The sequence below is a fragment of the Rhinolophus sinicus genome, linkage group LG06 (assembly GCF_036562045.2).
Source record: "Rhinolophus sinicus isolate RSC01 linkage group LG06, ASM3656204v1, whole genome shotgun sequence".
Lineage (NCBI taxonomy): Eukaryota > Metazoa > Chordata > Mammalia > Chiroptera > Rhinolophidae > Rhinolophus > Rhinolophus sinicus.
Window position 1 is genome coordinate 132,149,352 of NC_133756.1, and position 25,524 is coordinate 132,174,875.

A 25,524-nucleotide genomic window follows, 5' to 3' on the forward strand; every position below is an offset into this window, starting at 1 on the left:
GAGGTGTTAACCTGTCCAATATCACAGTTAGTAGGTGGCATGGCTGAATTTAAATCCAGCTATGTGTGATTCTAGCAAGTACACTTAATGCTATGCTATAACATATGATGTATAGAGGAGGGACATGAGTATTTTCAATCTAAAGAAACTTGGTTGTTACAGGGGCCACAGGACAGGGAGAAGGGAAATCAGGTTGCAGAATGAGAAGGCAGAAAGATCAATGGATAGAAATGCTTAAAATGCCAAAGTACAGCTTAATATCAGAAAGACCAGTCTAAAAATGAAAATTTGCCAAAAACATAAGGAGGGGCTGTCTCCAGGTGGACCTTCTCTAGTCACAGGAATCCATTAGAAGCAGAGAGTTTTCTTTGGCTGATAGCAGAAGGAGAATTCAGAAAGATTCAAAGCACAGGAAGAATCTAAGGCACCATTGCTTTAAAGATGAAGGGGCCATGTGCAGAGATTGAAGAGCATCATCTAATCGCTGAGAGCAACCCTGGGCCTACCCCCAGCAAGGAAATGGGACCTCAGTTCTATAACCACAGGAACTGAAATATACCAACAAGCTGAATGAGCTTAGAAGCAGATTCTTTCCTAGCGTCTCCAGATAAGAATCCAGCCCAGCTGATAACCTGATTTTGGCTTTGTGAATCCCAAGCAGAAAATCCAGCTGAGGCCACCCAGACTTTTGAGGTCTAGAACTATGAGCTAATAAAGAGATACTGTTTTAAGCCACTAAGTTTGTAGTGATCTGTGCAGCAAGAGAAAACTAATACAATGGGCAAATGGATAAACAAACTGTGGGACAACATATAATGAAATACTACTCATCAATAAAAAAGGAACAATCTACTCATACACATAACATGGATGAATCTCAAAAACATTGTGCTGAATGAAATAAGTCAGAATCAAAAAAGTACATACTGTATGATTCCATTAATATGAAACTCTAGGAAAAACAAATCTGAGTTTTAGTGATAGAAAAAGAAAGACAACTCTGATTCTATAGTGATAGAAAGGCTGGGGTGGGGGTTGGTGGGTTGACTGGTCACATCCCCTTCCCGTCTGACTTTTCTGCCCTCAGCCCAGCACTGGAGCCGGGAAGGTCCACTCACAAAACACACCATTGCACATTCATTTCTTTCTCTGCCTCTGAAAAATCTCTGAAGGCCCCATTATCCCCTAATGTGGGTAAACATTCTATCAAAAGCATATTCTATCAAAAACCTTGAAACATACATTCCAAAGGCAGTAATCAAGTTTTCAAAGCACTATGGTACATAGATTTCTCTTTTTAAGTTCCTTTTAATGGTATGTCCCATTTATACAGAGCCATACTTGGAGAGGTGAGTATTTACAATAATTAACACTATTTTTTAAAGTATTATTTAAAATAAGTTGCAGCCAGCAATGATAACTGAGGAAGTCAGGAATCTGGCCCTATCTTCAAGTAAAACAGAGGTCATATGTTTTTGAATGAATGATTTGTTCTAGCAGCTCTAATGTGAAGCTGTAAACATAAGCTGCCACCTTGTGCCACATGCAGCAGGAAGGATACATGACAGGGGGTAGAGACCATGAGCTCTGCAGTCACAGATGGTCAAGAAGCTCCTGCAACAGTCCAGGTGAGAGTAGGTTTAACTTCTGGTTCTACCGCCTATTTGTTTTGTGAACTTGGCCAAGTTACTAAGACTTTCCAAGTCTCAATTTCCTCATCTGCATAGCTGGCATTTTAGCAATAACTTCACAGGTCTATCATGAGGATTGAATTTAACTACCTAAATTTACCGTGTTTCCCTGAAAATAAGACCTAGCCGGACAGTCAGCTCTAATGCGTCTTTGGGAGTAAAAGTTAATATAAGACCTGGTCTTACTTTACTATAAGACCGGGGCTTATATAACATAACATAACATAACATAACATAACATAACATAACATAACATAACATAACATAACATAACATGACACCAGGTCTTATATTAATTTTTGCTCCAAAAGAAGCATTAGAGCTGATTTTCCAGCTAGGTCTTATTTTCAGGGAAACAAGGTAGTACTTGGGTAAAATACGAGGTCTTGCAATTATGTTCACGAACTCATCCTAGAAAAAGTGTTACATACCTCCTTGCTAAATATCACTAAGGTTGCCTTCGAGGTACTCCCCTTGGGAAGATGTACAATGATGCCAGTGCCTAGTCCACCCTTCAAAGCAATTTTGGAACTCTTTTTCTGGAATGGCCATCAGAGCTGTCATCATATTACCCTTGATGTCCTGAATGTCATCAAAACGTCATCCTTTTAATATTTCCATTATCTTTGGGTAAAGAAAGAAGTCATTGGGGGCCAGACTAGGTGAGTACGGAGGTTGTTCCAGTATAATTATTTGTTTACTGGCTAAAAACTCCCTCACAGACAGTGCCATGTGAGCTGGTGCCTTGTCATGATGCAAGAGCCATGAATTGTTGGTGAAAAGTTCAGGTCGTTCAACTTTTTCACGCAGCCTTTTCAGCACTTCCAAATAGTAAGCTTGGTTAATTGTTTGTCCAGTTGGTACAAGTTCATAATGAATAACCCCTCTAATATCAAAAAAGGCTAGCAATATCGTTGCAAAAAGTTTATGAACTTAATCGTAGACACTTACATGCTGGTTCACTTACATGCTTGCTCATTTGTCCATTGGAGCTCTGACGGCCCCAAGAAACAAAAGGGCAAGTGGGAAATTATTTAGAGGCAAGGAAGAAATCTTTTTACCCTCACACCTCTTTTATCTTTCATTAAAAAAAAAAATTAGTAGAGAAAAACTCTTCAAATTCACTTTTGAATTTGATTCTCTCTAACTGTGTCAGCAACGATAATTTTATGAGCAAACAAAACATTTCTGTGTTCATCAACTAACAATGATTTTAGACCTCTATAGGGCACTTTAAAAGCATTGTATATGTTTCCATATTAATCAAAATGCTGGTCCTATTCTAAAAAATGGTGCTTTTTTTCCCTTTTACGATTTCAAAATTTCCATCAGTGATAATATAATCCAACTTAATGAGTGTTATGTGCCAAGTACAATGCTAAGAGTCTTTATCGTTAATACACACAAAGCATCAATCTCAGCATTGATACCACCTGGAACTTATTTTTAAATTTAATCATTCTTTCTAAGAGTCCGACTACTTAACAGCAACTAAAAATCATCCCAATTTTCCCATTTGGTATGTGCTCAGGTCTTCAACTGCCATTATTATTAAACTAAAATCTACCATTTTCCCCCTAACAACCTTCTCAGCTCACTGAGTCAATGGTTCAGTGACCCTATCTGGAGGGACCGGTAGGGAAATGCAACACACTTCTGACCATTCTAAGTGCTTTGTCGACAGTCAACATTCACACAAACGTGAACCACTGTTGTGATTATGTCCATTATAACCTCTGGGTGCTCGCCTCACATATACCTGGTGTATTCATGTGTACGGGGACACATGCTGGGGAGCCTGGACTCAGGAAATATTGAGTGGCATGGATGTTACATCAGAAATTCTGATAGATAAACAAGGTCCCCTGGAAGGCTTCATTCAGCTAGACTGTAAAAGGCAGCCAAATGTTTGATGGAGAAAGAGGATGCACAGAGGGGATCGGGAATGGTGGTGTCAGGAGTGATGAAGGGCACTGAGCACAGGTGTGAAACAGGCAATTCACCAGCACCTAAGATTCCACACACACAGAACGGAATGAACCATCTACCACCACCCCACCCCAGTTTGTTTTGCCTTCTGACCCTCCTCTTTCTGTTTGTGCTGCCATCCCCACCCTCTGTCACCTTAGAATCGTGAAACCTCCTCTCACTCCCCAAGTCCAGCCAATTGCCAAGGGCTGTCATTCTGTCTCCCTGGTTCTGCTCAGTCGTCTCTCTTCTCCATCCTCATTGTCACTGCACTATTTCAGGCTCTCAGAACATCGGTACTGGACAATTGTAATAGCTTAATTATTTCCTCTCTCTGTTGTTTCCCCTTCTCTGCAATTCACTGGGGGCCCAAGGTAACCTTTCTGAATCTCAGCTCTGACTGGCAATTCCCCTGGTCAAAATCTGCTAATGGCTCCCCTGTGCCTACAGAACAGACCAGGATCTTTTAACCAGATATTTAAGTCCATCTATGAACAGGCTACAGCTCACGTTGGCAAATGATACCCCCCCGAATCACCCCACACAAGAAGCCTGTGTTCCAAGCAAAGTGGACCATTCCCTGGTGGTCCCCTCTGGGCTTCTGTCCACGTGAGTCCCTCTCTTCCTGTCCTGGCCTCCTAGCTTCTTCTGTCAAAACATTGCCCATCCTTCACACTCTGTGGAAATCTCCCTTTTCCATGAAGTCCTCCCTCACCCCCCAGCTAGAAGAAATGTCATCACCCTCAGACTGTCTATAGCACCGTATCTATAGTTCCCAGGACAAGGGGATTTTCTTCCGTGAGAGCTGTTTATGTGCACATCCTATCCCTCCCGTCAGCTGAGAGACTTTTTAGCTCCTCCCCATGACTCCACCTCTGGCACCAGGACCACAGCACAGCAGCAGAAGAGAACAGGCTCTTTGCTTTGGGACTCATTTCCCACATCTGTAATAGGAAAATAACTCAACCTAACTCACAGGAATATCAAAGGGATTAACTTAGAGAACTTATGCAAACTATCAGCACACAGTAGGCAGTCACCAAATTCAAAACCCCATTCTTTTTCACATTGCTGAGTATTTGTTGAACAAATAAAACCTTGCATGCTGTATAGTTTGCAAAGAAATGTTATTGTATTTTTTTCACTGAAGGAGGGAGAGAAGGATGGGGGAAACCAATGACCAAAGACTCACTAAATACACAGAAGACATGAGTAGCCCAGTCTGACTGGATGCACAACTCCTACTGGGGATGGAGGGTTAGATTGGGAAAGAGCTGAATGTGTCACCTGATAGTGTCAGGGAGTTTTACATTCAAAAGTGGGGCAGTCTTTAGAGTCCAGCACGGAGCATGACAGATGAAGGCTGGGACAGGTCACTAGAGGCGGCTGGAGCGGTCCAGGAAAGAGGGCACACACGCCTGGTTGTGGCTGCTGGCAACCACAAGGGAGCAGACAGGAATGGTTGGATTTGCAAGGCACGTCCACCGAACACCAATGACAGGGCTGGTGAAAGCTGACAGAGGAAGGGACCGGAGAACTCTTACCAAGCTGAGTCACAGAGGACTCCACGCCTGGGTGATGGAGAATGGAACACCCGGGAGACCTGAGGGACAGCGGGGAGGTGGGCGAGCCTGGGCGGAGCAGCATGTGCAGGACGAACACAGGTTTTCATTTTTAGTTTGAGGTGCAACACAGGTAGAAAAGAGGAATTAGTGCTCCGTGGTCCTGGGGGGCTGAGAAACCACTTCAGAAACAAACAAAAACCTCCTTTTGTACACGAGGGCCTACAAGGATTCACTGAACAAGTGTCATGTAGGACAGTGTCCCACACGCTGACCCCATGAACTCTCTGGGGAACAAGGGAAAAGGGGTGTCGTCTATCCATCAGACGTCACCTGCCTGGGAGGTCACTCCTTCTAGTCTGCTTTTCCTTCCTTACGCTGACAAGGCATAGCACTGCCAAAGGGGTCCCAAATTGTTTTATCTGCAAAGAGAAATTCAGAGAGTTGGAACCTTTCTTACATAAAGAGCTGGCTTACATGGAGAGGATAAAGTATATGAGGACTAAAATCTAGTCTGGTATTAGGGTCCAAAATTTATGAGCTAGGTCACCTAGGGTTAGTTACTTAAACTCTCTGGGTCTCAAGTGTTTTATTTGTTAAGTGTGATAATACTATCTCATGTGCCAGAAAGGACCAGAAGATTTCAGGAGGTCTCTCAGTTCTAAGATCTACAACTCGGTACTTCATCCACTTCCTAAGGTCAGACTCCACTCTCTCTGAAGCAATAGGTTGTGACTCACTGCAGAAATCTACATGACATGGGGAGAAACCTGGCAGGAGCACAGGTTGAGAATGGGGGCAGATATTCCAACTGTCAGGTCACAAGAAGATACAGCTAGAATATGAAAGCTGGCCCAGGCACAGAAGATAATTAATCTTTAAGGCAATAAAAATATTTAATTCATTCATCTGAGAGAAATGACAAGAGAAAAGATAGATATTTGCTTTTTCCCTCTCTGTTCTGACAAGGTTGCTGTGGATGGATCACAGAACGTTAATGGACATTTAATATAAGAGCCTGAGATGCAAACAAGTAAATGATGAGGGGCCCGGGCAGCAAGCAAGGGAAGCTGACACTGGAGCACTGCAACCAGGGCAGCCGTTTCCAGAGCAGAGCTGCGGGAAGAGCTTATGTGTAATCATTCCAGTGACAACAAAGTGAGATGGGTATAAATATGAGGGAAATTGCAGGGGTGAGAAATCGTAGTATTTGATAATCGAATGGGCAGATATGAAAGGAAGGAAGAGGCCCACAGAAGCTGCCCTGAGCTTCCTCACCAGCCACAGAATGGGGAGTCACCAAAGTGGGCAAGAGGAGAGCCATGGCCAGAGGAGGGGCGTCTCCATGTTCTGTGGATGGTCTTCAGGGACAAGACAACCGCCATCAGCAATGAACACTACAAATCCCTGCTTCAAGGCCTGCATGACCACAAAGCGCCAGAGCAGGCAGTCCGCACCTGCTCTCCACCCAGAACAGAGGGGTGGGCATCTAGGGCCAGAGGAGGACATTCAGGGAAGTGTCCAAGGTCTGGGGGAGTAGCAACGCAGACGGAAGAGGAGAAAATGCAAGAAGCCCACTGCATTAGACCCTATGCTGGTTTTGTATCTCCTATACCTCAGCGAGAAGAGTCTGGGTTCTCCAAGCTGCCCCCTTGGCAGCAGCTAACATGAATGGCTGAGGACTAAGGACACTCTTAGGTATTCAAGACCAAAGAGGCTGTGGCAGGGGTGGATGAGTTCAGAAATGACTATTCAGGGCCACCACACCAGGCTGAACCCCGCTGAGGCTTTCCACTGGAACTGCAGCCCTGCCTTTCGCTTCCCTTTACGTAACCCTGCAAGGAAGACAGGTGACTCTTGAGAAACTTCAGATTACGGTCTCACTTCAGCTTTTCTCTTTCTATTCCAATCACTTCTAAGAACTGTTCAGATGACGTTCACTCTAGTGACAAGTCCTAGTATGACCCCAAAATGAAAATATATGGAAATTTCTATGAATGTGACAGCCTCTGGGTGGAAATCTGCCTAAGTATGAAGAAGCATTTCTTCTTTCCTTCCCTGTCTTCCCCTTTCTGCTTTCTTTCTTTCAGCAAATACTGACTAGATGCAAGGCCTACTAATTTGCAACTGAATATATCCTTCCAAGACCCAGGGAAATTATTTAGACGTATTTAAAACCACCTGCTCTGAGCTAAGATAAAGTAAAATAGGCCTTCTCGCCCGCTCTCTTGCTTGCTCGGGCTTTTGCTCCCACTCTCCTCCTCACGAATCAAATCAAAGGGGCTCTGACCACTGCCCGTGGCTTGGGAGGGAGACTGAGGCGGCAGCTCGGGGGACGACGCTGCAGTGGTGGTGGTGGCTGGAAGATGTCGGCAAGGACGAGCAGCAGGAGCAAACCATCGCCGAGGACCTGGTCGTGACCAAGTATGGGGGAGGGGGGGGCGCGACATCGCTAACCGGGTACTTCGGTCTTTGGTGGAAGCATCCTGCTCAGGTGTGTCGGTACTGAGCTTGTGTGACAAAGGTGATGCCATGATTATGGAAGAGACAGGGAAAATTTTCAAGAAAGAAAAAGAAATGAGAAAGGTATTGCCTTTCCCACCAGCATTTCAGTAAGTAACTGTGTATATCACTTCTCCCCTTTGAAGAGTGACCAGGACTATATTCTCCAGGAAGGTGACTTGGTAAAAAGTGACCTTGGGGTCCATGTGGATGGCTTCATTGCTAATGTGGCTCACACTTTTGTGGTTGATGTCACTCCGGGGACCCAAGTAACAGGGAGGAAAGGAGATGTCATTGAGGCAGCTCACCTTTGTGCTGAAGCTGCCCTGCGCCTGGTCAAACCTGGACACCAGATCACACAAGTGACAGAAGCCTGGAACAAAGTTCCCCACTCATTTAAGTGCATGCCAACAGAAGGTGTGCTGTCACACCAACTGAAGCAGCGTGCCATTGATGGAGAGGAGACTGTTACCCAGAATCCCACAGACCCGCAGAAGAAGGACCAGGAGAAAGCTGGATTTGAGGTATGTGAAGTATATGCTGTGGGTGTTCTCATCAGCTCAGGAGAGGGCAAGGCCAAAGGTGCAGGACAGAGAACCACCATTTACAAACGAGATCCTTCTAAACCGTATGGCCTGAAAATAAAAACTTCATGTGCCTTCTTCAGGGAGGTCGACAGGCATTTTGTTGCCATGCCATTTACTTGAAGAGCATTTGAAGATGAGCAGAAGGCCCGGATGGGTGTGGTGAGTGCGCCAAACATGAACCGCTGCAACCATTTCATGTTCTTTATGAGAAGGAGGGTGAGCCCAGTTAAGTGCACAGTTCTGCTCATGCCCAATGGCCCCATGCGGATAATTGATGTTCCCTTTGAGCCTGACCTTTACACGCGTCTGAGATGGAAGCCCAGGATGCAGAGCTAAAGGCCCTCCCTCCAGAGTTCTGCTAGCGGGAAAACCCAGAAAAAGAGAGAGAGAGAAAAAAAAGAAGGCTCCCAAGACCGCAGAGAATGCCACCAGTGGGAAAACATTAGAAGAGAATGAAGCTGGGGACAGGTGGGTCCCATCTTCCCAGCTTGCTGCTCCTGCCTCATCCCCTTCCCATCTCACCCCAGGCTCTGTGAAATGCAGTTGTCTTCTCCACCCAGGACCACCAGCAGAGCGGGGGTCTCCCTGCCCCCCTCCCAGTCCCCCAATCCAACCCCCTTCCAACAACAACCAGCTCCAACTGACTCTGGTCTTGGGAGGCCAGGCTTCCCAGTCACCAAAGACTACTTTAAATTGAAAAGAGAAACGGAATAATAAAATCAGGAGTCAAATAAATAAATAAATAAATAAATAAATAAATAAATAAATAAATAAAAATAAAGTAAAATAAAATAAAGAAACCTCTGCTGTAAGGAGGACTGGGTCTGTTCTGGCCACCTGACTACCAAAGCCACCAAAATCTGACTTTCACAGCTGGAATGCCTGACAACTATTCTAATGGGCTTGTTCTTCTGTTCGCCTTCACTTAGCTCAAGCCAAAGACCACCTGGCATTTGAATTATAAACTGTCTCACAAACGTGTTGGCCTTGAAAGATCCTGTGTAAATGGCTCATTTGATTAGCAAACTTTGGTACACCTATCAGAAAATGGGTATACATTTCCTGCCTTTCAACTGCAACATCAGTACTTGGTCCAAAAGCAGAATTCCTTGAACTGAGACCATTCAAATGATCCAGGGAAAATTACTGTGGAGACTGTTTTATTCCCACCCTCTGATTTCTCCCCAAAAGAGAAAGAGATGCTGCACAGAATTAAAATGGTCTAACAAAAGTTATCTTTAAAGCAAATTTCAGTAAATTTAAGTATTCTTTATTGAAAACAATTTTCAGTCAAAAGAAGCCCAATTTTCTCACAGAATAACATAAAAGTACAATGGCCTGGATTCCTGCCACACTCAGCTTTTCTGACTTTGAGAATTTGTGCCCTCACTCTGAGGCAAGACCCATTCCTACCAAGCATTCTTGGGGAGGCACCGGCCTACTGCAAAACCAGGCCTGGCTCGATCTGGCTTGGCCTGGAAGGAAAGGGATACAGTTATCTAGCAGGGATCCGAGGGACCTAGGAATCCAGAGCCAGCAGGATCCAGGTTCCCTTCCTGATGGGTAATTTACAGGTGGAGACCGCTGGGCATCTCTGAGTTCACATGACAGGAGTCAGAAAGAGGATGATAGGAGTGAAATCTCGAAGGAGACAGCGGCTGCTCTCAGAGCCCCATTAGAAATGAGGACAAGTGCATGACTGGGCATAGTGTGGTTCGAATAGCACTGGGCTGGCCTGTGTTGCTGCCCCTTCCTCTCTGTGCCTTCGCTTGTCTGTCTGTAAAACAAGGAGCTCGATGAACAGCTCCTCAGGGTCCCAGGCAACTCTGACATGCTGAGAGGTTCCAGCCCCAGATGACCGGGGAGGTGTCCGGCCTCCACAAGGCAGTCCTGAGACAAGCACAGGCCACCAGCGCCTTCCTCTCATGTCTTCCTGTCTTGACCCAATTCATCGCTCACAGACGAACTCAAATGGCACTGCCTTCAAGAAGTTTCCCCAACCCTTTTGACATAATCGCTCACTCCTCCTCCCTCAAGGAGCCCCCGATTTGTCACAGTGCTGAGCACGGAGACTTTCAGAGATGAATGAGATATTAAGGGGGGATGGGCATTACAACCCTTTCGTCATCGCTGAGCAGAACTCTCACTGCGAGTTCCAGGCCCTGACAAACCCAGCTCTGGGAAGCCAAAGACCTGCTCCAGGGTTTGGAACACCAGTGGCTAATGAAGACTTTCCGTCTGAACCAACCTTTAGTTTTTTGATTGAGAAAAGGCCATTCATGAGCAGCCAGTTATAAAAAGCTTTGTGGTCCTGTAGAGAAACAGAAAGCAAAATGGCCACAGGAACAATCGCCTGCAAAGGAAAGGGTGGGTGGGGGGCTGCGGTGCAGAGCCTGGGGAGGTGGGGTGCTCCTGGCTCAGGTTCTGGGAGACAGTGCCATGCTGTGGCCACCTGCCGCCTGTGCGCCGCCTTCCACAGAGGCTGCAGGTACAGGAGGCCTGTTTTCTGACCCAGTTTTCTCCCCAATCTCTATTTAGCGGTTCGCTAGTGATGCCCCTGGCATGCCAATCAGATACTGCAGCCTGCAGTGCAGTTCGCTACAACAAATTCACAGTTCCTAGTAAATTTAGTGGAAAAGTACTGTGTCAAGCAGCCTAATTAAACTGACGTAATTTCCACAACCATCCACTTTTATCAAATAATCAAAAAAAACACTCAGGGAAAAAAGGAAAAAAGAAGGAAATCATGTCTTTTGGATCTTATGAAATCGACTGTGGTTGTGATGCATTTGAAGAATGATTCCGTTCAATGTCCTTGGAGCCTGTCCAAGTCTTGGGCCCTGCGTGAGACCTTGGACTGTGCTGGGAAGAGCACTCGATTACAAGTCTGGAGGCTCCTGTACAGACCCTCACTCACCCTGTGACCTTGGACAAGTTCTTCACAGCCTCTTGGGGGGCAGGGGGGCTATCAAACAAGTCTACCATTAAAATGGCCTGTAAGTCTCTTCTTCTTCAGACTGCCAAACTGCCAAACTTATGACCAAAAAATAAATCATGTACTTTCATGGGGCTAGTGGAACAAGCGCTAAACTGGAGGGCCCCATTCTGGTCCCGGTTCTGCGAGTAGCTAATTGTGACCTTGGGCACACCACACCACCCCTCGAGACTCCAAAGTCCTCATGGGCAAAACGAGGATGATGTACTGGATGAAACTCGAAGGTCCCGTCTGATGCTAACGCTCCAGTCTATTCCATAAAAGAAACCTGTCAGCACTACCACAAAGAGGACAGTTCCGAGTGTCACCAACCTGGAGCATTTCAATCTGCCCATACTGGGCTTCTTTTTCATTTGATGGGAATTAGTTACTTGTTCTTCCCCACTGTGTTTAAAGATATTTTATTCTAAAAATGCAAGAGGGATACTTGCCTCTTCCTCCTCTAGACATAACTCAGCAAATAAGGTCACGTTTTTCCTCCTTCCTCCCCAGGTGCCACCCTTGCAATATGGCGTGATCCACGCAGAGAAAGAGTGAGGGTTACCTAGAGTGAAACTTGAGTGACACCTCTTTGCTGACCTGAGGTGCCACTCAGGTTTCCAAAACAGAAAGAATGCCCTAGACCTGAATGAGCCAGGTGATAAAGGCAGGTTGGCCAACGGAGAAGGACCTTGCACGGAGGGGGGTAAGGGAAGGGGACTGGGTAAACAGCCAATCAGGAATCAAACATCAGGTTTCTCTTGTGACAATAAACGGACTGCACGTAGAAGAAGGCAAGGCAGACAAATGTAAGGGTGAGACAAAATAACACTCCTCCTCTTCACTGTGTGCACAGCTAATCAGCTACTAGCCCCAGAAATTCCACCTCCCTTATATTGAGTCCATTTACTTCTCTCCTTTATCACTGCCATGACCTTAATTCAAGTTCTCATCGGCGCGGGCCTCAATCACTGCCACTGTCTTCCGACTCGCTTCTTATCTCTGTCTCTCTCTCTCCAATCCATCTTCACCCTGCCAGCATAGCGATCTTTCTAAAATGCTATTCTAAACAAGTCACTCTTCCACTTAAGATCCTTCCATGACCCTGTCATTACCTTCAGAACAAAATAAGAGCCCTGCACAGTCTGGTTCCACATCACCTCTCCTGCGTCCTCCCTCACCATTCCTATAATCTGTTTCAGTAGACCGAAGTGTTTGCATTTCCCTAAACATGCAGCTTTGGGTCTTCTGCTTGGTCTCCCTACCACCCCAACCACCACCACCACACACGCACTCCAAGCCAAATCCAACTCATCCTTTAGGGCTCAGTTCAGACATGATGTCTTCCAAGAAAATTTCTCTGCTTCCCCCCACCCCAAATTTGGATCACATGTCCCTCATCATTTGCTCCCACAAACACTAGGTTTATGCCTTCACAAACACCACCATATTGAATTGTAAAGGGCTCCGGATTCTTTGGTCTCCTCAAGTTTTAACATCTTGGAACCCCGCAATGCCTAAGTACAGTGCTTGACATTGGAATTCGGAAAATAGGTGATGAACAAATGAATAAGTAAATAAATAAATGTGGGAAACCGAGTCTACCTCACAGGAGGGGGAGTCTCAATCTATCAAAAAAGAAAGAACCATGAGACATATGGAATAGTTAGGAGAAGAAAGGTAAGGGACAAAGCAGGGTCTAAGGTTCAGACCAAGGATGAACTTGGCATTGGGAAAAATAAAGGCAGAGACCAGTGGGAGCTGGAGCTAAGGGAGACGCATGGAGTTTCACGGTCAGCACGGGCAGCCACAGAAGAATCTCAGGGTCTGAGATGCAAGAATGTCTTCCTGCTGAAATCTATGGGACTCTCCCAAGACTCAAAAGATAGAGAAGCAGCACAGAAAATAATAAATAGTTTAGCTTGGAATCACAGAAACACCTCAGGCTAAACCAGAACAAGCCCAGGCAGATCAAAGAGAAGACACTGGCAGGAGGAGCCAGGAGGTGCAGCGGAAAGAACCTCCTTCCAGCTGGAGTCAGGAGGCTCCACCACTTGCCGGCTCTGTGACCCCAGGCAAGCCAAGCCTTTTTTTCCTCTTAGGAAGCTCCGATTTTTCATGGGTAAAATGGCACCTAACATCCATTTCATAGAGCTGTTTAAAAAAACACATAAGACATACTATAGTGTGTTAACAAAAGGAACAATGTAATTGGCACATATTGTCCTGAATGTTGACCAGAAGCCTCTGCTGTCCCAACGCATCGAGTGCTTGTAAGTTGTTCTAGATTCCTTATGAAGGGGAGGGACACATGTTGATACATAAATGTCCTCCAAGATACGAGTGATGCAATATATCACCATTTCCGGCAGGAGATGCTGCTGGAAAGGGCAATGCTTAATCCAAAGGAATGGCACTGATAATGACAAACTTGTAAGCTAGGTGAGGGCCCCGCGGGGATGGCACAGAATAATGCACTGTTTTGTGTAACTGTCACAATACGGATGCCTTACTGCTGGTATGGCTGAGGTTTCACTGTACTAGTAGACTTGAATAGAGAATAAACCAGAACCATGTCCATAGGAAATGGAGTATCAGCTGAATGGTGATCACCCCGGATGTGCCTCTCAAACTGGAAAAAGGACACGTGCATCAGGAGTAGAAGCCGGGTTTTCAGGTCTTAGACACAAAAATACCAGGGTGTCCAAGAAGGAGCTCCTAGAAGGTAAGTTTTCCGATTGGACCTTTCACACAGGCAAGAGGCTGGAGCTAGAAACCAGAGAACCAGGCCAGAGTCAGGGGACTTGTGCCCAAGCTCTGGCACAAGAGGCCATGTGTCTCAGCCTGAGTGAGCCCGTCTGCTTCAGTTTCTCCTCTCCTTTGTCTGGTCCCCTATCCCTCCCTCATTGGCATTCAGAGAAGCCTTCAGAACAGTGCCAGCCTGCATCAGCTGGGATCAGGGGACTCAGAGAAAGGGCAGTGTCCAAACTGGGGCCAAAATGTTAAATGGGGACCACAGCTCCCTCAAGACCCAAAAGGGGAGGTGACATCAGAGAGACAGAGTTAGGACCACTTGCCACTTGCCACCTACACACACTCTGAAAATTTCCCTCCAGGACTAAATTTTATAAGTTCCGGGTGTGTTTTAATAATGAGCTAACTGATGGGAATTTTTCTTATTGCGTGAAGCCTTCATAATACCTTGTGACTCATACACCATGCATTCATTCACTCCACTTTTACTGAGCACCTACGGTATGCCCAGCATACACAAAGGGGATATAGAAAAAAAATCCAGAAGTGATACACGCCCTCAGATGTCCAACGTAGACGGAGAGGAAAGACAGGGACACATGAAGCCACTTTTTAAAAAGACCCAAAAAATCTGGCTGTGAATCAATACCAAATGTGCTAATATAAAACATCAGTGCAGGAGAGAGAAGAGGGGGACCAAGGGGGTCTTGTGGGCTCAGGTAGGTGGAGAAGACTTCACAGAGCACATAGAACCTACGCTGGACCTTAAAGAAACAGCAATATTTGGATAAAAGTTGGGGAAGGACAATAGCACTTCAAGATTATGGCAGCATTCATTCATTCATTCATTCAATAACTATTTATCGAACACCCACTCTGTGCCAGACACGGTGAACCTGAGATGAATAAGGCACAATAACAACCACCACAACAAGCACTTGGAGAGCTTAACACGTGCCAGGTGCTTTTAAGGTAATTCTGCCTGGATTACCTCACTTAATCCCCCCCAAATCCTATATAGTAAGTTACTGCTATTGTCCTCATTTTACAGACGAGGAGATGGGGCACAGAGAGGCTGAGTAACTTGACTGAGAGGTAGAGCCAGGAGTCAGACCAAGGCTGTCTGGCTTCAGGCAGCTCCCTTCCTTCCTCCCTCCCTTCCCTTCCTTCCTTCCTTCCTTCCTCCCTCCCCCCCACCCTTCTTCTTCCTTCCTCCCTCTCTTCCTCTTCCTTCCTTCCTTCCTCTTTCCCTTCCTCCCTCTCTCCCTCCCTTCCTCTGCCTTCCTTTCCCTTCCTCCCTCTTCCTTTCCTTCCTCCCTTCCTCCCTTCCCCCCTTCCTACCTTCTCCTTCCTTCCTTCTTTCTCTCCTTCCTTCCTTCCTCTCACAGTTTTGAGGTATGATTGATATATACATATTTAACATGTACTATTTGGTAAGTTCTGACATATGCGTGATAAACCCAGCAAAACTCTCACTACAATCACAATAGCAAACATACCCAACACTTCCAAGTTTCCTGTACAGCTCTGGGAAGTTTTAACACTGAATCACTGACAGAACATGAAGCTAGGTGGAGAGGTAGCGAGGCACTAGCGTGGGGTTTAAGTAATGACAAGTTTAGTTTGGGATATGATGAGTTAAAGCTGTATCAGAAAATAGCCAAAGACAGAGAATTGGACAGGGGCTTGGCCACTGGAAGTGGAAATACTGACTTTAGAATCCTCAGCTAACGATGAAAGTGAGATTCCATCTGAGGGGAAAAACCCAGGGAGAAGAGCAGGGGTTAAGAACTGAACCTGGGGTTAAGAACTACAGTATAGTGGACAGGCAGACAGTGAAGGAGACAGAGGAAATAATGAGAAGATGTGAGATGTATACCATGCCATGAAAACCAAGGGAAAAGAAAGTTTCTAGAAAAGCCAAAAACAATGAGGACACTATAGACAGCATTTCAGAGCTGGGGCAAAAAACCCTCAGAAACACTCTCGTCTAATTTCTATCTGACAAGATAAAGAGCATCTAAATAAGGTTTGTAGACTAGTTACCAACAGGTACTGTACCTGTGTGAATTTCCTCGTTTCAATACTGTACTTATCACACACACTCCTTAACTTATGATGGGATTATGTCCTGTAAACCCACTGTAGGTTAAAGATATCCTAAGTCAAAAATGTATTTAATACGCCTAACCCACCGAACACCATAGCTTAGCCTGGCTTCCCTGAAATGTGCTCAGAATACTTACATTAGCCTAGAATCAGGCAAAATCGTCTCGAGGCCACTGCCCAGCATCACAAGAGAGGATCATACCATATGTCACTAACCCAGCAAAAGGTCAGAATTCAAAATTTGAAGTATGGTTTCTACTGAATGTGTATTCTTTCACACCAGTGTAAAGTTGAAAAATCTAAGTCAAACTATTGTAAGTCGGAGACTGTCGACATAATACTTAAGATTCCAGCAATGGGGGAAGCTGGGTAAGGGCATACAGGATTCTCTGTACTATTTTTTGCAACTTCCTGTGAGTCTATCATTATTTCAAGAAAAAAGTTATTTTTTTTAAAAGAAACTAATTGAGCATCCAATGTATGCTAGGCATCATACTGGATATATATAAACAATCATTTTAACCTTCAAATAATCCTATTGTTTTTCCCATTTTATAGCTGACAAAAATGAGATACACAATAAAGGACTTGCCCAAAGTCACCCCCTAATTTAAACGTTCACTTCTTCTGCGACGTGTGTAAATTCTATGTAATGCAGCCCTGACAAGTGGCCTCGTGGCTCCTGCATGAACAAGTCCCAGCCTCTATGCTTTATATCTACATGACTTTAGAATAAGCTACCTAACCCCAACCTAGCCTGTTTTTTCATCAGTAAAGTGGATCAGCAACTCCTGTCCTAATTCATTCCCAGGATTGTTGTGAGATGCCAGTGAGATGAAGGGTGTGAAAGCCCCTTGCAAACCGTAAAGTCTGTGCATGTCTGAGAGACGGACATTCTGAAATTGATGGCGAATGAGGTCAGCCCTGGCAAAACAGAGGGAAGGAAAACTGTCCACACTATCAGCTCCTCCTGGCCTGTTCTTTGGGGTAGTATATGACCCTGGGGATGCACCAGCGACGGCAGCATCTGGCCAAGGGCAGGCAGTCCTCTCTGCACAAGCCTGTATCAGCAAACTCGACCCAATCACCATCCTCCCTCCACCAACTCCCCTTCCCCCCAGCCCCACACATATGGTGTCCTGGGCTGCGCAGATGCCCAGTACCCCCGGAAGCTTCGGTTCTTTGTAGATGAGCATTCTGCTACAAGGCTACTGGAAACACCCCCCCGACCCAGGGTCCCCAGCCCTTGCACAAGCTGTGCTGTGGAAGGTAGGCTGTCCTCCGTACACCTAGAGCTTAAGAAATTAGCTGCTCCAGATATTGGGAGAGCTGACCTGTCCCAGGCATACCCCATGCTGTCCATGGTGCTGAAGTTAGCCAGAGATGAAGCAGAGACACACAGGGCTGTATGAAAGCAACAGAAACCTTGGTCTCACAGGCAGCTTGGCAGGGTACCAAGTCCCACTTGTAGAAATGCTTTTCTGGATTCAGTGGCCTGACATTTCAGGACGGAGGCCTAGCTGCACTATGGGTCCGTCGGTCACGCACAGGACACGACCGAGGGAGGGATACCACTGCTGCCTGACTGCCCTGAACTCGATGAAAAGGCACTAATCACTGCAATGCCGGTGACTGCAGCACGAGCCCTCAAAGGAGGCCAATGGCTGGAAGGCGGGCAGGATTTGCAGCCTGGCTCTACCTCAACCCTTCTCTCTGCCACTGATGCAGCCTTAAGCTCAGCACGTTATACAGACCACGGCACCGCCTCCTGACTGCTCTTCCTGTCTGCTCCCAAGCCAGCCTCCAAGGGCATTCAGGGAGAGCTCTGATTGCATCACTTCTGTTTCAAAATCATTCACAGTTCTCACTGATGGCAAAACCGAATGAAGCCCAAATCCCACAGTGTAAGCGTACCATTCAAAGACCATCCAAACCGGCCCAGTCAACAACCTCTGTAATGTTGCTTCAATTATTCCCTTCGTGTTCTTTAGAATCCAACCAGAATTAACTACTTCTGATCCCTGAACTCAGCCTGTCATGCCTGCCTTTGTACTTTGTGTCATGCTAGCTCAAGCTAGCTCAAGTCCCACCTCTTCCATGAAGCTTTTCTGGTTATTCTAGTTCTCATTATTTTGAGCCACCCATTATCATTACCTGGGGAGCTCTTATAAAACGCTGATGTCCAAGCATCGCCCAGAGATTCTGATTTTATCTTTTAAAGTTTCTAATGTGCAACCACATTTAAACACCATCACCCTGGTTAGACGTGATCTCTCCACTCACGGAGCTCCTTACAGCACTTTAACTAAATATCTTCTATGACACATAATTTCTAGCTCCTTTTATAGATATTTTATTTCAAGAAGTCTTTATTGAGTCGGGCACTATTCTAGATACTACAATACAGCTGTGATCAAAATACAGCCCCTGCTCTCACGGAGCTTACATTCTGATGCGGAGACAGACGCTAAAGAAATTATATAAGGTCAAGTGACATGTGCTATTAAGAAGAGGAGGGTAAGGAGATGGAGAAGAAAAGCTGTCCGCTTTTAGAGAGTGGTTAGGAACAGTTTTGTGTATACATCTTATCTCCCTTCAAGAGCGCACACTGCCTGACAACAAGACCTGTGTCTAATTCACCTTTGTATCTCTCACAGCCTTTTGCATAGCACTTGGCACATAAACACATGTTTGTTATATAAACAAATGAAAGAGTGAGTGAGTGAGTGAGTGAGTGAGTGAGTGAGTGAGTGAGTGGACAAGGGGCCGTATCTATGGATACAGCAACCCTCATAGAGCCCAGGGCAGCAGATGAAACACACTTCATACTCAACAGATATTGGCTGAGTGGGAGAACATGACTGTATTTTGGGACAAGTTATCCTGATGGCACATATTTCTGGGAATAGGTTGTCACAAGATCACAGAATATCAAGCTGATCCTGAGATCACTACGCCCAGTTTCCTCATTTTAAAGATGAAACTGATATCCAGAGAGGTGATTACCTAACTGCCCACGATCACAGAAGAAATCAGAGGGCAAGGTGACCTATGTCCCCAGCTGTTCTGACTCCTGTCTAGTGCTCATTCTATCAAACTGAACACTTTTCCCAGGAGCACCAGAAAATTATTTTAAGGGTTGTTAATTCAACTGGCCCAAGAAGTAACTCAGATTAGCACCAGTATAACTACAGAAAACTCAGTTTTCTCGGCTTTCAAATGGTCTTTCTGAGAGCTACAACACGGTGCATTTAACAGACAACCTGACCCTCACCACAGCCCACCGCTCCACTCCACCACCCTCATCGAGGCAGGTAGACAGGACATCCCAGAGTAGGCAAGGGGCTGGTGAATTTCCAACTGTAAATACAACTCTAAACCTTTCCCCTTTTCCACCCTTAGCCACGGTTCCAGTGAATATGTAACACACAACTGCAGGCTCACTGGGAAACCTATGAAAGAGAACGGTAGCTGGAAAAGCAGAGAGGGGCTGAAGGCCCTGGTCAGGGGACGGAGACGAGCAGGTGCTGAGACTGTTACGTAGAAGGGATGGGCTGCCAGCGCATGGTTCGCCAGCTGGCCTTGGTGCGGGCAAACAAGCTCTGGCCCGAAGATAAGCAAGTACAACATTTTCTTTTCATTTTTCTCAAAATCTTCTGGAATCACAGAATCCATCTGGATGCAATAAAGACCAATTTCCTAGAATAACATCCCAAACAAAATGGTCTCCATAAGAGAGCCAAATATTATACCATCAGCATGGCCTTTCTTGGCCGTCTGGTAAGTAGAATGCTCTATTGCCCAGCCTTCCCACACCTCTACAGTTGAAGGCTGGTCAAAACGAGGCATGTGGAGATCCCAAAGGGTTTTCTGAATCATCAAAGAAAAACTGGACGTAGTATAACTTTTAGTGTCAAATACATTGTGTTATATTGATATGGTATTACTTTGAAACTGGCAAGTTTGTATTGGGCATAGATGAAAGACAAGCAGTGAGCTGATTAACTAGAGGAGAGATTTCCAGCTTTACTTGATCATAAGAATCATCTAGAGGCACTCGGCCCCTCCCAGTGAAAACCAGCAAGGTAGAGACCTCAAAGTCTGTATTTTTAGCAAGCACGCCCATCAGATGATTCTTATGAATTGGTTAGCACAGAAAACACCAAGCTAGAAAATCATAGTATTCACTTCATAGGATTATTATCGGAATTAAGCGGAACTATGTAAAGCTCTTGACACAGTGCCTGGCACATAACAAGGGCTCAGTATGTGCTGGTTGCTATTGTTACTTAATTATTAACAAGCCCTTCCAGAGCCTGGTTGACAGTAGTTACCATACGGACATCTACCATTAAAAGAGCAGAGAGCACTAGAATCCCGGAGTGGAAGAACTACCGCTAGTTACCTTTTTCTTATTAACTTTACCCCTGTTCCCCCCTCGCACAATGGTTCTCAGAACCAGCAGCATCAGCATCGCCTGGGAAATTATTGGAAGCAAACATTCTCAGGCTCCTCCCCCAGCCTCCTGAATGAGGACATCGTTAGAGGAGAAATCTGTTTTAACAAGCTTTCCAGGTGATTCTGAGGCAGGCTATAGTTGGAGAACCATTGCTCTGACGTTGCCCAAGTATGATCCCTGGGGCATGGTATGTTAAGAAATGCAGAATCCCAGGCCCACCCTGGCCCTGCCCAGGGCTGTCTGAGCAGCGCCATCCTCGACCACAGGAATTCAGACACGCACAAGAGAAAAGGGAGCTAAATGTACCATTGTTTTGCTTGTTGCTCAATGGTGTTTTAAGTACTTACCAGGCACTGTCCTTTACACAGGTTACCCTGTTCATCGTCACCAAGCCATGTGGCAGGTATTTTAATTCCTGTTGTACAGATCAGAAGATCGGGGACCAAAGCAGTAAAGGAACTTGCTGAAGGTCACACAGCTAAGAAGTGGCAGAGCTGAGCACCTCTGGGTGACCTCGGTCTCTGTTCCTTCCTCCACCCCAGGTGCCTGAGGATAGTCGATGACAGAATGGCTGAGCAGACACACTCCCTACCTGCTGGTACACATGGAGCAACTTCAAAACAGAGGCACTCCCCAACTTATGAGTGAGCAAGCCTCCAAAAGTATGTGTTTCTAACTCAAGTGTTTGGAACAGGGATGTGACTGTTTGCAGAAACTATTTTCGTCATGGCTTCTACGGGAAAATGCATTCTGAGTTACAGCACTAGACAGTAACGGCTCCTTGCAAGGTTGGTACATCTGGGCTCCAGGATGTTAGTGCTCCTTAGTGCTTCATTCCTATCAGCGTAAGAGAAAGCCCCTCCAAGGCAAACCCTTCCCAGACATTATGGCTTGGGAAGCACCCATTCATTCCCTCACGCAAAGATTTACTGAGTGCCTCCTCTAGAAAAGGTGCTGTGCCAGGTGCTACTGGTGATAAAAGATGAAAATAATCCATGCCTCAAGAAATTCACAGTCCAGGAAGGGAAATAAAGCAACAACAACAACAACAACAACACACACACCTACTTAAAATTCAAGGTGGACAGTGGTGAGTGACAAAAGAGAAATGTTAATGGCGGTTCAGAGAAGGGAGAGATCACTTAGGACCAAAGGATCAGGAAAGAGTTCCCAAGGACGTACCATCTAAAGCTGGGTCTGGAAGGATAGGCAAACATGGATAGGGCAAACTGGCACTCCTGGCAAAGGAAGAGGGTGAACAGAGGCATTGAGGTGGAAAGAGAAGGTCGTGTGATAGAACTGCAAGTAATTCCCTCAGCTGCAGCAAAAGGTTCACTTAACGTGGATGAAACTAGAAAGCCAGGTCTGTGCCTAAGCAGAGGAGATGCTAAAGGCCAGGCTGAGTGATCGGAACTTTCCTCTGTACAGATATAAAGAGCTGTTTCACATTACTCATCATGTTATATAATAAATCACTGAACTCCAAATCCTTTTCGAAAGAAGCTCGGGTAGAAACAAACACTTCCAAATGGGTATTGTAATTATTTTAAAGTCTGCTTTCTCCATTAGACTCAATTCAACTGACTTTGAGCATTAGTAGATGCTCAAAAGATGTGGAATGTATGAACAAAGGAATGACAAATAAGTACACTAATGAGCAGCTCTGAGGGGTTATGAGCAGGAGAAAGCAGCTCAACATCGCATCGTGGTGTAGAAAGGAAGTGGGTAAGGAGAGGGATGCTGATGGAGAGACAGGCAGAGGCTCTAATGGTTAGGAGGCTATTGTGATCGGACAGGTGAGAGGCCACCAACCAGACTGAAGGCAATGAGAACGCAAAGGACAGAAGAGAGAAATACAGCTACAGGACCTCGCAAGTGATTGGCAACGGGCAAAGTCTCACTGAAGTTTGGAGCCTGGGTGGGGCTGCGAGAGACAACGCCATAGGAAAATGGGGAAGTCGAACAGAAGAGCAAGGTGCTGTATACATATCACTTCATTTAATCCTCAAACCCTGGGGGTATTATCGCCATTACTTCTCTGACTTCCTCGGCTCTGATTTTCATCCGTGCTCACTCTGCTTGAACCATGCGAGCCGCCTTGCTGTTTCTGGAACATGCCGGGTCACTCTTCACCAAGGACCACACCAATCCACCTCTTTGCTCACATGTCACCATCTCAGTGAGGCTTGTTATAAACTGCAACCCAAGTATCCCAGCTCCCCTGCAGAATTCCCCAGGTACCTTACCTGCTCTCTCTTTATTCTTCTTTTCATCATATTTCTTGCCTTCTAACATAGGATATGATTTTGTTTATTACGTCTACAGGTTAATATCTTGTCTTCCCTCACTGAAATGTAAATTCCATGAACACAAGGATTTTTAGTTATCAAATGCCTTGAACAGGGCTGGCACAGGGACTCAATAAGTGATTGTTCCACAAATTATCTCCATTTTATAGATGAGAAAACTGAGGCTCAGAGAGGTAACGCAACTTTCCCTAAATAACACAGTTGATCAGTCAGTCTGTCCAATTCCAACTTCCACTCTGCCCGGCTGTCTTGCTTTAGACAGGCCCACTTTGAGGGGACAGCGGCCCACCTGACAGGCTGTGATGAGCAGGCAGTGAGAAATGTGAGATTAGCGCCAACAGCAATCATGCCCACGAGACCATGGAGTCGGCCTGGCTGGGGGGCAAGTCCACGTGTGGCAGGTCCTGGGAAACGAGCACTCTGACCACAGCATCACCAAGAGAACCAATGGTTTCATTTTCCAGTGCAAGTATGAAGAATCAAGGCCAGCTTCTCTAGCAAAGCAGCTCCTCATTTTTCCAGCTGTCTACAATTTCAAATTACAAACATACCTTCAGGGGAATGTATTTAACAAAGCGATGTGTTCTGTTTCCCTTTTTACCACCCATCCAGTGGATATGCAATTGGTGTCAGGGCCACTCTGACCCCCGGCCCCCGCGGCATCCATACCGCACAGGCTCGCTTTCCAGCGCAGCACACTAACACATTGGAGCAGCTCAAAATAAACGGCACTGGCAATGTGTAATTATTTCCAGCAAAAGAGTTGGTTCTGCATTTTGACAGTCATCTGATACATTACTGTACTCGATGCTAAACGGTGAGGCTGCAAAATTAAAGCTTTTTTTTTTAAAGTTTCAAAAGTCCTCATTATTAAATTATAAAGCAGGTCTTTTATGATGAGTCAGTCCAAAACCAAAAGGATGACAATGAAAGACTGCAGAAAGCTTGACTTCTTTGTATAACCTCTCACGTCCACGATCCAAGGCTGCTGTGAAAGTTAAATGAGATCGCACACCTAGCCCAGCTCCTGGGTCCTAAGAGGTCCTCAATAAATGCCAATTTTCTTCCTGAATTATTATCGTTATTGTCCCAGAAGCAGAATTTACAAACTACCTCAATTTGTCCATTGGGTCATGATTCCATCATCCCCAAAGAGCTCAGTCCACCAGGGAAAGGCAAGTAAACACGTAACTCCAGCACAGGGGGATGAGTGCTGAGAAAGCGAGTCACAAAGGGTTGTGGGGGGGGGGGTTGTGTCTCCTGTGCAGACACCAGCTCTTCCCCCAGAGAGAGCAAGACCTGAGCTGATCTGGAAAGGGGAAGAGAGGACAGCAGAATGTGGGGAACGGTGAGGAGGGGAGGAGGCCTGGAAGCAAGAAAGAGCACATGATCTGGGGAAACTGCAATTAGAACCAGCCTAGAATGACCCATGTGGGCAAACAGATGGTATTTTCACCTGCAGCAGTAGCCCCTCTTTTTTTTCGTTAAAATGACAAAATGCACTGTCTTCTCAGCACAGTGGGAAGTGGCTGAGCATGTCTCCGTAGCCCACCCTCCCTACTCCAAATTCCCAGTGAGGTGATCTACGCACCTCTCGTGCTTGCTCTCAAAGATGAGACGGGAGAGATCTCTCCTGAAGAGGACTTGACGAAATCTAAGCTACCCCGGGACGACGTCTGAACGTGCTGAATCAGCTGTACTGCAGGAAACAGCGCGTCCTTGGGAAACGGGGCATATCACTTACGTACAGAACACCCCTCCTGTTCACGAAGGACAACCGTGAAACGTTTAACACTGACCTTCAATTATTAAACGAGCCCCAACGAACTCTGGCAGTAAGACGGATTGCACGCACTCACAGAGAGGGCTCCGGCAGGCCAGCCTAAATTATGTCAGGCTCATTCATTACGGCACCAGCAGACAGGGGGAGATGGAGGGCTCTCTCAGAGACCACAGGGGCATGTGGTTACGCAGAGCTTTCGGAGAACCCTAGGAAGAGACAGTCAAGCCACAGCAAGGAAGACAACACAGTAAGAGCCTTTTTGGGAGAGCATGCTTTTTTCCTAAGTATAACAGCCCATGCTGACAAAGATCTCATTAATGACTTTTGGCTCCTGGGTTGGCATTTCACACTGGCGGGTCTGAGGCTTGCTGTGTTTACTCACCTATCTCCCCGGGGGTGGAGTGGGGGGAGGGGGGTGTATCAGTCTCCTGGGACAAACAGCATGCTGAGGTAAGCTCTGGGATGAGACCTGGCTTCAAAGCCTACTCTCCTGTTTACTAGCTGCATGATTTTCAGTCTCAGTTTCCCCAACTGTTTATATACATTCGTGGGGCTGTCGCAAAAACTGAACAACACAGTTATTCACCAACAGCCTGGCACAATGCCCACAGGAGGGCTCCCTGCTCCCTTCAACTCCTTTTCTTTGTGTCCCTGAAAAAATTAGCATGTTTTCCTGTCCGGGCACAGGGTTCACCTGTTTAGATCTCAGATCATAACGGTTGTCCTTGGGAGTCTCTGCCTGACTTGACATTCACTTCCTCCGGAGGCAGACCCTGGCAGGAAGAAATCCGGGGAATCTCAGGGCCAGCCCTGTCACATCTCTCAT

At 46.0% G+C, this 25,524-nt stretch overlaps 1 protein-coding gene and 1 pseudogene across 1 annotated transcript in view; one reads left to right on the top strand and one right to left on the bottom strand.

Annotated features, from left to right (window-relative positions):
* The window catches only part of SERGEF (secretion regulating guanine nucleotide exchange factor), a 194,146-nt gene that overhangs the window by 85,160 nt on the left and 83,462 nt on the right, over window positions 1–25,524 (bottom strand).
* Window positions 1,600–24,595, top strand: LOC109455206 (proliferation-associated protein 2G4; annotated as a pseudogene).